The sequence below is a fragment of the Nymphalis io genome, chromosome 1 (assembly GCF_905147045.1).
Source record: "Nymphalis io chromosome 1, ilAglIoxx1.1, whole genome shotgun sequence".
In the NCBI taxonomy this organism is placed as follows: domain Eukaryota; kingdom Metazoa; phylum Arthropoda; class Insecta; order Lepidoptera; family Nymphalidae; genus Nymphalis; species Nymphalis io.
In genome coordinates, this window is record NC_065888.1 from 6,265,580 (window position 1) to 6,277,930 (window position 12,351).

Genomic DNA, 12,351 nt, shown 5'->3' on the forward strand with positions numbered 1-12,351 from the left:
AACTGGCGGTATTTATACAAAAACATCTTGACCTAATTTAATACTAAATTTACAAACTTAAAAGATAATATTAAACATTGTTTATCTTAATTATTCTAATGATTATTTACGGACAACTATTATTTAATAATACAGGATTATGTAACATTAAATATTAAAGATTAATATATTACACCGGAAGTTGATAAGCAGCAGATAACCTAGCCAGATCAGTAAAATAAGATTCTAGTAGCTTAATCATTACATTATACATAATAAAACGAAATTATTATAGCATTGATTAATCGACATAATTTGAGAAAATATAAATAAACAATAAGCACTATTTATTAATTGCGCCGGAAGCTGACAAGCAGAAGGCGCCATTAATAAATAGAATAATATATAATAAAATGTTCCAAGTATAAACAAATATGAATCAACTATTTATTTGATTATGAAATTACTAATTAAATTGTTAAACAGAAGTTTTAATCTATACTTATAAATAATCATCAAGATGTACCCGAACTAGCTGCATTCAGTGTACTTCCAGTGCTGCATATACTAACGTATATGCAGGACTGGAAGTATTAATTGATAACATTCGGCCATCCTGTGTATGCCGTGTCCCACGGCGATCAGCGCTGCTATTGGCGCCTGGTTTGTCGCTGCTGTACGGCACCTGAAGTTGACATGTCTAAGCCGTAATTAAATCTTGTATTATCTAATTTAAGTATACAACTTTTGTTTATCCTAGATAACAACTTTTATTGGTCCTCCTTCACACAGTTTTTATTTATCTTATATCACACAGCTTTTATTTGATCTACATCACACAGCTTCAATTTATCCTACATCACACAGCTTTTATTTGTCCTACATCACACAGCTTTTATTTGTCCTACATCACACAGCTTTTATTTGTCCTACATCACACAGCTTTTATTTGTCCTACATCACACAGCTTTTATTTGTACTACATCACACAGCTTTTATTTGTCCTACATCACACAGCTTTTATTTGTCCTTCATCACACAGCTTTTATTTGTCCTACATCACACAGCTTTTATTTGTTCTACATCACACAGCTTTTATTTGTTCTACATCACACAGCTTTAATTTATCCTACATCACACAGCTTTTATTTGTTCTACATCACACAGCTTCAATTTATCCTATATCTCTTTTTTTTTTTTTTTTTATTACACAGCACCCGGCTTTTATTTAATGTAATTTATACAACCTCTATCCTAAAGTAGTTCGATTTTTTTTTATCGGATAATTGATAGAAAGTATGGATAAATATTTTGTATAACAGTTTATTTTTATCAATACAATATTTGTTCTGCACAAGTTTTTGTTCTATAAATCTCATAACTTTGTAAACTGTCATGTTTATCAGTAACAATTTCCGCGCGTGCTATTAGTCTATTCGGTTCCCATTCAATAACTTCGTTTCCGATATTAATTATTTTTAAAAAGCAATCTTTCGACCTTACAAGTCCCCCTAAAATTACATAGGACATACAGCCTAACTCAACATATACAGAACTCACAAGATATGTTTCATTACTATTAGTATCGAGATAAACTTGCACCAAAGCAGCACTTTGTTGTGGTATTATACAACTGTGTCTCAAATACACTGGAAATTTTGTTATAAAGTCTGTATCACATAGTTTTATATCACTAAGAGTACTATTAAAAGTATCACTACTACCAATAAATTTAACAGAATTTTGTGATATAATTAAACTGATATTAGGTTGATTTATCATTGATTGTCCGATTATTAAATCTATATCAGCTATATCGTAATTGGTTAATTCTATGAATCCACTTAGAACAACATTGTCTATGTGAACATCCACGTGGGATGTTCCCAAAGAGGTCGAATGTGCACCTCCAAAACCTCTCAATGTAACAACGGACGGCTGAATTTTTAATTTTAGCTTATCAGCATATGCCATAGTGAGAATATTTAATTTGCTGCCCGTATCTATGTATGCGATGAGACTACAACCATTAATTGCTACTACCTTTTTATACAAATCTATGTATATGTTGTAAATAAAACATCACTTACTTTTTGGTGTGAAGAGCTGGCCGCATGCCAGCAGCTGGCAGACGTGTAACCCGGGCGATGGCACACTTCGCAGCGTGGCACCTTGCAGTCCTTTGCTTCATGACCTTCTCTTTGACAGGCGTAACATTTCTTCGGTTGAAAGTCACTCCCTCTTGCAATTGTAGCAACGGCGTCCGCTCTTCGCCACGTGGTAGTCGGTCGCGGATGGCTGGCTTCAATTTGTCTGTAGTTTTCCAATGACGACAAATACCCGTAGTATAGTTGCTGTGGTGTACATTCTCGACCCTCGAAGACGTATCTGCATGATGAACTGTCGATCTTTGTTGTCCCATCCGTACACGTCGCCCAATTGGTCGATCTTATGCAACCATCCCTTGACGTTGCTAGATTTTTCATCCGGTCGGAACGTTGGAATAACCTCCGCATCGGTTTGGGTGACACGCCGCTTCTTATATCGCCTGTGTTTCTCCAAGATCTCTTCGTCATCGGATGAAGAAAAAAAAACTTGATGATTCGTCGCTGTCGAGTACAGCGTTCTCGCAGCGTCTCAGTTTCTTCGTACCAAGTCCGTCGATATATGGGCCAGACATTATCCCACTTCTGAAGTATAGAAGGTGGATTACCAGGGTGGCGGCGAAAATGACGATACGTTATATAAGAAAACACTTGTAATGCTCGTTACAACGGTTACAATACCAATGCCCGATATATTTAAACTGGCGGTATTTATACAAAAACATCTTGACCTAATTTAATACTAAATTTACAAACTTAAAAGATAATATTAAACATTGTTTATCTTAATTATTCTAATGATTATTTACGGACAACTATTATTTAATAATACAGGATTATGTAACATTAAATATTAAAGATTAATATATTACACCGGAAGTTGATAAGCAGCAGATAACCTAGCCAGATCAGTAAAATAAGATTCTAGTAGCTTAATCCTTACATTATACATAATAAAACGAAATTATTATAGCGTTGATTAATCGACATAATTTGAGAAAATATAAATAAACAATAAGCACTATTTATTAATTGCGCCGGAAGCTGACAAGCAGAAGGCGCCATTAATAAATAGAATAATATATAATAAAATGTTCCAAGTATAAACAAATATGAATCAACTATTTATTTGATTATGAAATTACTAATTAAATTGTTAAACAGAAGTTTTAATCTATACTTATAAATAATCATCAAGATGTACCCGAACTAGCCGTATATGCAGGACTGGAAGTATTAATTGATAACAGTTGTTATAAAAAAATTGCCTACGCCTTTTAGGTTTCAAGCTTGTTTCATACCAAATGACATCAAAATCTGTTCAGTGGTTTAGCCGTGAAATTGTAACAGACACACAGAGTTGCTTTAGTATTTATAATATTAGTTTAGATTCTGAAACATTTTAAGCCGCTCTCAACTGTCACAGGAATTACCGATTATACAAGCAATATAAGAAAATGATATTGGTGTAACAAAGCCACGCAATAGAATGCAAGATGCAAGAACCCTGGATTTTAAGGCCAAAAATAATAAATGTGTTACTAAATTACCAAGGACCATTATTCTGTCGTACTCACACTAGATTTTAAGGCAATAAGATACGTAGAGACAACAGACATTTATAGTAGTAGCTTTGAATACATTATCACTGTACTCGCTCTACAAAGAGAAGTCATAACCGTTACTAACTGTTCTTGTGCATCCCGCATCGTTCATGAACAATTATTGCACACCTCGATCGCGAAAGCGTTGAGTGTGCTTTGGAAACGCTACGTGGCTCTCAAATAGCCGAGAGCCATGAAGCGTCTGTAAAGTCGCTGACTTTGAATCACTCTGCATACTTTTTATAGTACATCAAAGTTTTTAAAATGTTATATCGTTTCAAAGCAAATTTATATTTAAATGATCATGTTTATAATAATATTAAGTCCGTTAATGCAATTTAAGAATTGAATTAATACAAAATAGGCAACATATATTTTGTTGGTAGGTCGATTAATAATTTGACTGTAATATTTTATATAATAGCTCCAAATTTTACAGAAAACGAAAATCGAATTCTTCAAAATCACGATCTCAGTACGATCCACTTAACATAAATGTTACAACCTCTTATTTATTATCAAGTAAAAAAAATAAAACCGAAAATCGACATAAAATAAATTATGTAAGAAATAGAATGAAAAAAATGTTTGATTTATAAAATTAAAAGACTACATTGATAATAATAAAAAAGGTGACACCATTTTTATTATTTTGGTTATCACCGCCCATAGACATTGGCGTTGAAAGAAATGTTAACCATCGCTTATATCACCAATGCGCCACCAACCTTGAGAACTAAGATGTTATGTCCCTTGTCCCTGTAATAACACTAGGTTACTCACCCTTTAAAACGGAACGCAATAATACCAAGTATTGCTGTTTTGCGGTAGAATATCTGATAAGTGGGTGGTAACTACCCAGCGAGCTTGCACAAAGCCTTACCACCAGTAGACTATTATTATCATATAATAGATCAAAATTATGCTACCGCTAAATAAACGCTTTTTAACTTATGAAATAAAAAACAAATAAGCCAATTTGAAAATAGTCTGCGTAGATTAACGCTGCGCTCGCTCAAAAATGCTATTAAGTGCGGCTCAAAGAGGAATTGCGAGCAAAATGGACAATTCTCTTGCGTCCTCCCTTAATCAAAAGCTTTTCATTTTTAGGACCGTTGACATAACAGAAATTGCATTTTTTCACATTGATACAAATATTTTCACCAGAATAAACATCGTTTAATCTGTGTTTTAGCTTTAGTATCGATATCTATGTTTATATTTCTATCACATTATATTTTAGCTATGGACATAATTAATCATTTATCTGTCACTCTCTCTAAGTAAATGCCTATAATTAATGAATATGAGTTTTTTCGCCCGAAACAATTAGAAAGACAATCATTATAAATTTTTTATTTAGTTTGCTTGTGAGATCTAGTACCTACTAGTCAAACAAAAATAAGATTCCATGTATTTTGATTGGTCAGTAGGACCGTCCTGAGGAAGTCTCTTACGAATTTGCCTTTGACACAGAACGTTACGAAACAGACATGACACAGAAAATTGCATTTTCTCAACAGTATTTACCTAAAAACTGAAGCGATATATTGCTATATTACCGTTTTTTAAAAACATCTCGATGTAAAATGTTATAGAAATAATAATAAAATTAAATAATATAATAAAATTTACTGGCGGTAGAGCTTTGTGCAAGCTCGTCTGGGTAGGTACCACCCACTGATCAGACATTCTACCGCAAAACAACAGTACTTGGTATGGTTGTGTTTCGGTTTGAAAGATGAGTGAGCCAGTGAAATTAGTGGCACAAGGGTCATAACATCTTAGTTCCCAAGGTTGGTGGCGCATTGGTAATGTAAGCGATGGTTAACATTTCTTACAATGCCAATGTCTATGGGCGTTGGTGACCACTTACCATCGGGTGGCCCGTATGCTCGTCCGCCTTTCTATACTATATAAAAAAATAGTCCAAATCAAAATTAAAAAAATTAAATTTCATTCATCCTTTCACTATATAAGCTTTACTTGTAATGATATATTTTAGATACATTATAAATAATAAAAATAGAGTGATTTCATAGCTAAATATGCAAAGCATTAACACCATTAGTCAAAGTATACACTCAATGGATAAGCGCTTTACACGAAACTTAAAAATACTGCACATTTTAAAATTGCTTGGAACACAAAGGGCATTTTAAAACTGAATTTTGTAGCTCGCGCCACGCATCTTACTTGCTACGATGCCAATCTGCATAATTTGCAGGCACTGCTATAAAAATGGTAATACAACTTGCTCTGCTTTCAGTGGTAATAGGTCGCAGTGCCTCGGGACAGGAGACAGTCTCATTGTTTACAGCCCTGGGGTATAAGGGTCAAGCATCTAATCTTTATAAAACTTTTATTCAGACTAAAGGAAACTGAATTTTTATAGGATATAAATAATATTTTAAATTTAGGGAAGAATTTTCAAATACTTCTTACGTAAGCAAGACGTAATAGCTACTTAGTTCTATAAAATTTACAATTGAATACAATATGAATGAATATTTAAGAATTCGGCTCAAATTTAATTTAATTTATAATAACATTACGGTTTATACTATCGATAGGACCTTCATAATTCTGAACAAATTTTATGTCATATATTATCGATGAACCAAAATGAAGACACGTAACACTAGTTCAGGCGCTTGTACCCATTAACTAATTACGTAATTGTAATGTGTCCATAAGTTAAGAATACTAAATGTATACCTTATTGTTTTTTAAATAAATAAACTGACCGTTGCTTGATGTCAGTTATATCTTATAACAATATTTTGTCTCGACGCCTGGCAAGTGATATTATAGGTGAGGTTAAATAGAAACGATTTTTTTAACCAAATTTAGTAAAATCTTCACATTATAAAGATAATTATAAATAATGGGCTTATTATATTTAATAACTTGTCTTACTTCTTTAAAACTTGTTCGCGATGTTCAAGAATATGTACAATTCATTGTCTCACAATAGTAACGATAAATTTGCCTCATTTATAAGACTATCTAAATTAATATAAAAACCCGACTCCGCATAAGGTCTCATATGAAAAGTCCGCGTCCTAACAAGGCTTAAGAGGCGTTCATAAATTTTCGTAGGGCAATAAATAAGGAAAATTGCCAACCCTTGTCTCAGTATCAAATTGCTGCACAAACATGTCAGTGCGGTAAGTCTAGCTAAGAATTTCTGAAAATTGTTACAGCGAAATCATTGGTGGAACAATTATAGTACTCGTACTATATTAATTGTACTTGACAATTGAAATGAAATAAGTTATCGTCATAAGATTTATGCATGAATAAATGAACAAACAATTTACTACCTTTTTTAAACTGCCTAAATAAGGGGGGTAATGTTTTCAGGATTCATATACATACATATATAATTAAGTTTCTTTATACCACTATAACTAATATCTGAATCGATGCATTGGGTATCGTTAGAATTCTTACATCATCCCGAATGACACTAGTACTACAGTTTTTCTATTTTTAGTTCGTTTTTTGGCGGGATAGTCTTGTTTTGAATTTATATTTTCATATCGTCATAATCAGTTATATTTACGTAATTTGTTTTTCTCAAATTTGCCATAACGATTACGGTTCACTAAATAACTAGTTCATCAAAGTATATCGTAAGATAAGCGTATTCTACCTACTTAATATGTTTTAAGATAAATATGAAAAATGCCGCCAAATTGGTCCTCCTGACCGGATTTTGGCTACGACACTTAATAAATATGCTATGCTGAAATGAATTATTTTGAATCGAAAACTAATTTGCCATTAAAAGAACGTAATTTGCATTGGTTAAGTTTTGTCTTAACAGTTTTGTACTACATCTGAAATATAAAAAGTGTTAATTATTATTACATATTATTAAGTTTCATATGTTAAAAATTATTTAATATAAAACTAAAAAAGATAAACATATTTACTGTTTAATGTCCACACACTATAATATAACATAATAAACAGCTACTAAAAATGGAAAATAATTTATATTTTCGAATTTATGAACAATAATCGTGACTGACAACGAATTTTGATTTAAAAAATTATGAATTTGTGTATATGTGTTTTATAAGTTCTATGGTATTAACTGACACAACTGTTGTTTATAATTGTACTATTCGAAGAACAACACAAAATAGAAAAAAAAAAAACATTAATTATGTCGAAAAACTTTCGACACTTGTGATCTTTGAGATATCGGCACTCTGTTTCGGTGATCAAGTTTTTGACGCGATCGTAAATCTTTTTTTTGTTATAGTTAAGTTAACAAAGATTAATCGAACAATCATTTTTAATTAACTTTCAAGTTAATTGCTTTTTTTTTTTAATTTAAAAAAAATTTTAATTAGCGCTTCATACATTGGACAAATAGTATTATTGATATTCGAGTACTTAAAAAAGAGAGGAATAAAGGGATTTTTAAAACTATATAATATTTTTTTATCTGTGAAAATATGATTAAAAGGTGAACGCTTTTATTCGCAATAAGCTAATTTAATTTAAGATAAATAGATAAGTTTAGCAAAAAAATATTACAGTGAGGTGATACTGATAACATTCTTGCCATCATTCCTCGCGATTATGATTTTAATAATAGTATTTTTAATATTGATTTGTTTTTGTGTTAAGTTCTCAACCTTAATATAATAATTCATATGTAAATAAGATGAAATGAAAACTATGACAGTTTAATGTCGATTTGCTCTATCACAAGGGCCATATTATTAACTAGTAATGATATCGTTAGTTTATTCAAGACAAGAAATATTGCTACTATTTATTGACAAGCCCAGCAATAAACTCACGTAACTAGTATGTAACTTTCTCTTTTACGATATCATCCAATAACAATGTATAATCCAACTCCTCTCTTCAAGTTTCCGTGGTGTAGCGGTTATCACATCTGCCTAACACGCAGAAGGCCCCCGGTTCGATCCCGGGCGGAAACATATGTTTTGTTTTAATTTTTATTTTAATTAATAGTCTAATAATTTGTTCTTGCGTGTAAAATAATTGTTTACTTTATGTGGCTTTGTCGTTATGAACGTAAATTTCGTAATTTCGTAACTTTGTAATTTTATTTGTTAATGCTTAATTATTTTATTATTAGCGACAATGGGGAGGGCGAAATGTAACAGCGTCATGCCGTTGGCCGTCACGGCGCACGACACGAGTCGCTCTTATCCCCAAGGCGCGCTAATTTCACATTAATAAATATTCCATTCACTTCAAAAGTGTAATTCGTTCAAGCAAGTTCAAGTGATATTCGGAAAGCTGTATTAAGACATTTTAAAAACATTTAAGTATTTCTGAAATATCCTTAAAATCTAACCAAAAAAAAGTTTCGAAGCAGAAACTGTAACTATGACAACGTTTGACGCAGCCTTATCGAGCGGTATCAATTTACAAATTCACTTTGATGTGGTAAAGACAGCTCGCCTCGTACAATGATTAATTTTAATTAACGTAATATTATAGATTCCTCTATCGAATAGCTCGAGTTTTGATTTAAACACGTGTGAAATTAACGCTATAGCGATGTTTTCAAATTGTTTACTAATGAAACCTGGTTATGAACAAAGATCTTATATAATTAATATTGTTTAATTGAAGTAAATTACTTCATCTAAGTTTATATTTTTATTGAAGTGTAGTTTTTAAAAATGATTTATATAGAATAACAGAATATAAGCCGGAATGTAGAAAGGTAAATTGGTGAATTAATAAAATAAATAAATTTTGTTTACCAGTGAATGAAAGTGCAATGTATAAAAAAATAATCTACTTTCTACCTAACTAGAAAAAAATTCAAAAACTAGAAAATTAGAAAATTTACTACTATTTTTAATTTATAAATAGTATATTTTATATGCTTATTTTTAAACGAATAAAACAAAACGATTGGCAAAGAATTTTTAAATTGCTTATATATGTATGTTAGTAAGTAATATTTAAGTCTCTCCGTTATATTTTAGAAAACCTAAGTTAATAAAAGTTTATTTATCAAAACATTTTTTTGAATTTTTAAAACCATACGCGAAAATTCGATCCAATTCACGAACACCGAGTTTAATAGGAGCATGTCAAACGCAGAGTTTTTCGACTCTGTTGCCTTTTTTATTTCCCATTAGCATTTTCATTTAAATCGGAAACTGTATTTTCGTTAAAAAACCAATTTCCAAAATTATGAATTAAGGAAATTAAAAAGTAAGTGGATTTTTATGACTATACTTGCTTAAATAAAAATATTACTTGTATTGATCATGTTTCATTTAGTACATGTGTTATAGCCAAGTAGCAATACGTAGTATTATTGTATTCCGGTTTGAAGGGTGAGTGAGCCAGTGTACAGGCACAAAAGACACAACATCTTAGTTTTCATAGTTGGCGCATTGACTGTGTAAGGTATTGTTAATTTTTCTTACACTGCCAACGTCTATGGGCGAAAGTGACCATCAGTTTTTAACTAAATGGATGGTAGATTTACATACGACGTAAGCATATTTTTTCACGATATCTTTCATCAATGCCGAAAACGGCGTGAATTATATGCAAAAGTTTTCCCGGGTTTATCATAATACCCGCAATTTTCGGATAAGATTCACGTATTCTAACCACCGTCTCCGCTACGTGCAGTCGTTTTTGCATACACATTTGGCCTATGGCCAAAATCGGTGAGAAAAACATCATCATTTTCAAGCATAATAATTAACCGATTAAGAACGTGGGACTCATAATATCGTCTAAAAGTATTGCAAGAAATTTAATTATTATTTTTACATAAATATAAAATGTGCTTTATCTATAAAAGATATGGTTTTGAACAATATTTTTTAAATAAAATTCGTGTCAAAAGAAATGTCATAATATTTGTGAAAGGGTTAACCATAACACAAATAATTATTTACCATAAAAACAACTAACGCTACAAGTGTCAAAGTTCCGAAAAATAATTTCACAAAGCCATGTATATATTCAATTTGAGACTGATTTCCCTTGCGATACAGTTGCTTTTCATTTGAAAAAGCGTTAAATAAATAGGGGTGCCAACAACGAGATAATGATGTACGCAACATTGAGTGTTTTGCTTAACAGTCAACTATGACTTCATAAAACATGACAGCCCTCCTTTTGTTTGTGTTCTCATTCATTTCAGGTTTGTCAGTTATAACCTGCCGATACTTGAATTCGTATTCATATAATTCAGTTTAAAACATTTTAATAATATCCTTAAATGTGCTACAATTTCTAGTAAATGTAATGAGAATACAATATGATGACGTCAATATGCAGTTTTTAAAAAACAATATATTTTTATAATATTAAGAAATAGTATATTTTCTCCTACAATCAATACAAATAAATGAAATTGAATAATCTGTCTGTATTTCAAAATATTTTTAAGTTAATATGGTTGTTTTCGTTAGCAGTCATTTTAATAATCTAAATGTTTTATGTGTATTATGCAAATAGGCAGAAGAGTTTTCGTCACAAACCAAACTCCACGCTGGCGAAGCCGCGGATTTTGCTAGTAAGAAATATAATGCTAATAATTATTATTACTGATGGGAACGAATTCGACATTGTACCCCGTTGAATTAGTAATCATAACTATTCGTAATAGTCAACACTTCAACTAATATTTGTATAAAATTGAATTTCAATTACAGAATCAATCAGTATTAAATATATTTCATTATCTTGGATTTTAATAACATACTTCGCCAATCACTGCTTTAATAATTTACATACTTGATAAAAAGTTTTATTTCAACAGGTTCATTCATTCATCAGCTCAATTTGATAAAACCTTAGCCCAAAACTAAATATAACACCACAACAATACAATATATATCTTAACATAAGTGACCCTCACAAAATCCTCCATTTACAGAAAATGTAGATAACATTCTATCACTTCATTATTGAAACAGAGTCCTGAAGGCATCCCAATCAATCGCTTCATTCGACCAAATGCTTGATACATATCGTTGACCAGATTAAGATGCCCTTAAAACTTCACAGGTCTCCGTCTCGTCGGTCGTAAAACGTTTCATGGTGAGGGGTGCGGAAGGTCTCTGTTAGGTGGTGGTCAATCACAATGTAATTGGTTCGAGTAACAAGATACCCGTGAAATGACTGGCTTCTGACGAGGGTTTCGCGTGTGCTTCGGGGTTTCTATTTCGTCTAACACCCACCAGCCTCAATGATACTTTAAACGACCTTAACATTGTAATAAAGGTCGATGTCGTTCAGTAAAAACTTTAAGATCTTTGCAACTTTCATTTAAAACTTAAGAATTTGCACTTAAATGTAAGCAAATTGCAAGAACATAATTACACCATAAGTAAAACAGCTCTCCAGTTTCTGTCAAGTCCGTAGAAAATATTTTTATTCGTACCTTGAAATGTTAACAAGAATTTAAGTGTTCTAAATTTAACGAATGTAATTCTCTTAAGTGAAATAATGTTACGTTTAAAAAAAAAATTTAATTATTTTCCTTGCATTTGCAGCGACTTACGTCATAGCTAACACTTGCCTTTAAACTAATTGATTTTCATGTAATGTTTTTCTTATGAGATAGATAGATGAACAGGCAAATGAGCCATCAGATAATAAGTAGTCACCGCTCATACTCATCGGCA

The 12,351-nt window shown here is 31.5% G+C and overlaps 1 non-coding gene and 1 pseudogene across 1 annotated transcript; one reads left to right on the forward strand and one right to left on the reverse strand.

Moving 5' to 3' along the window:
• Positions 1-546: 546 nt before the first annotated feature.
• LOC126781549 (uncharacterized) lies at positions 547-2,606 on the reverse strand (annotated as a pseudogene).
• A 5,976-nt stretch (positions 2,607-8,582) lies between these two features.
• Positions 8,583-8,655, forward strand: Trnav-aac (transfer RNA valine (anticodon AAC)). The gene has a single exon. It is a non-coding gene; the product is annotated as a tRNA-Val (tRNA).
• The last annotated feature ends 3,696 nt before the right edge of the window (positions 8,656-12,351 follow it).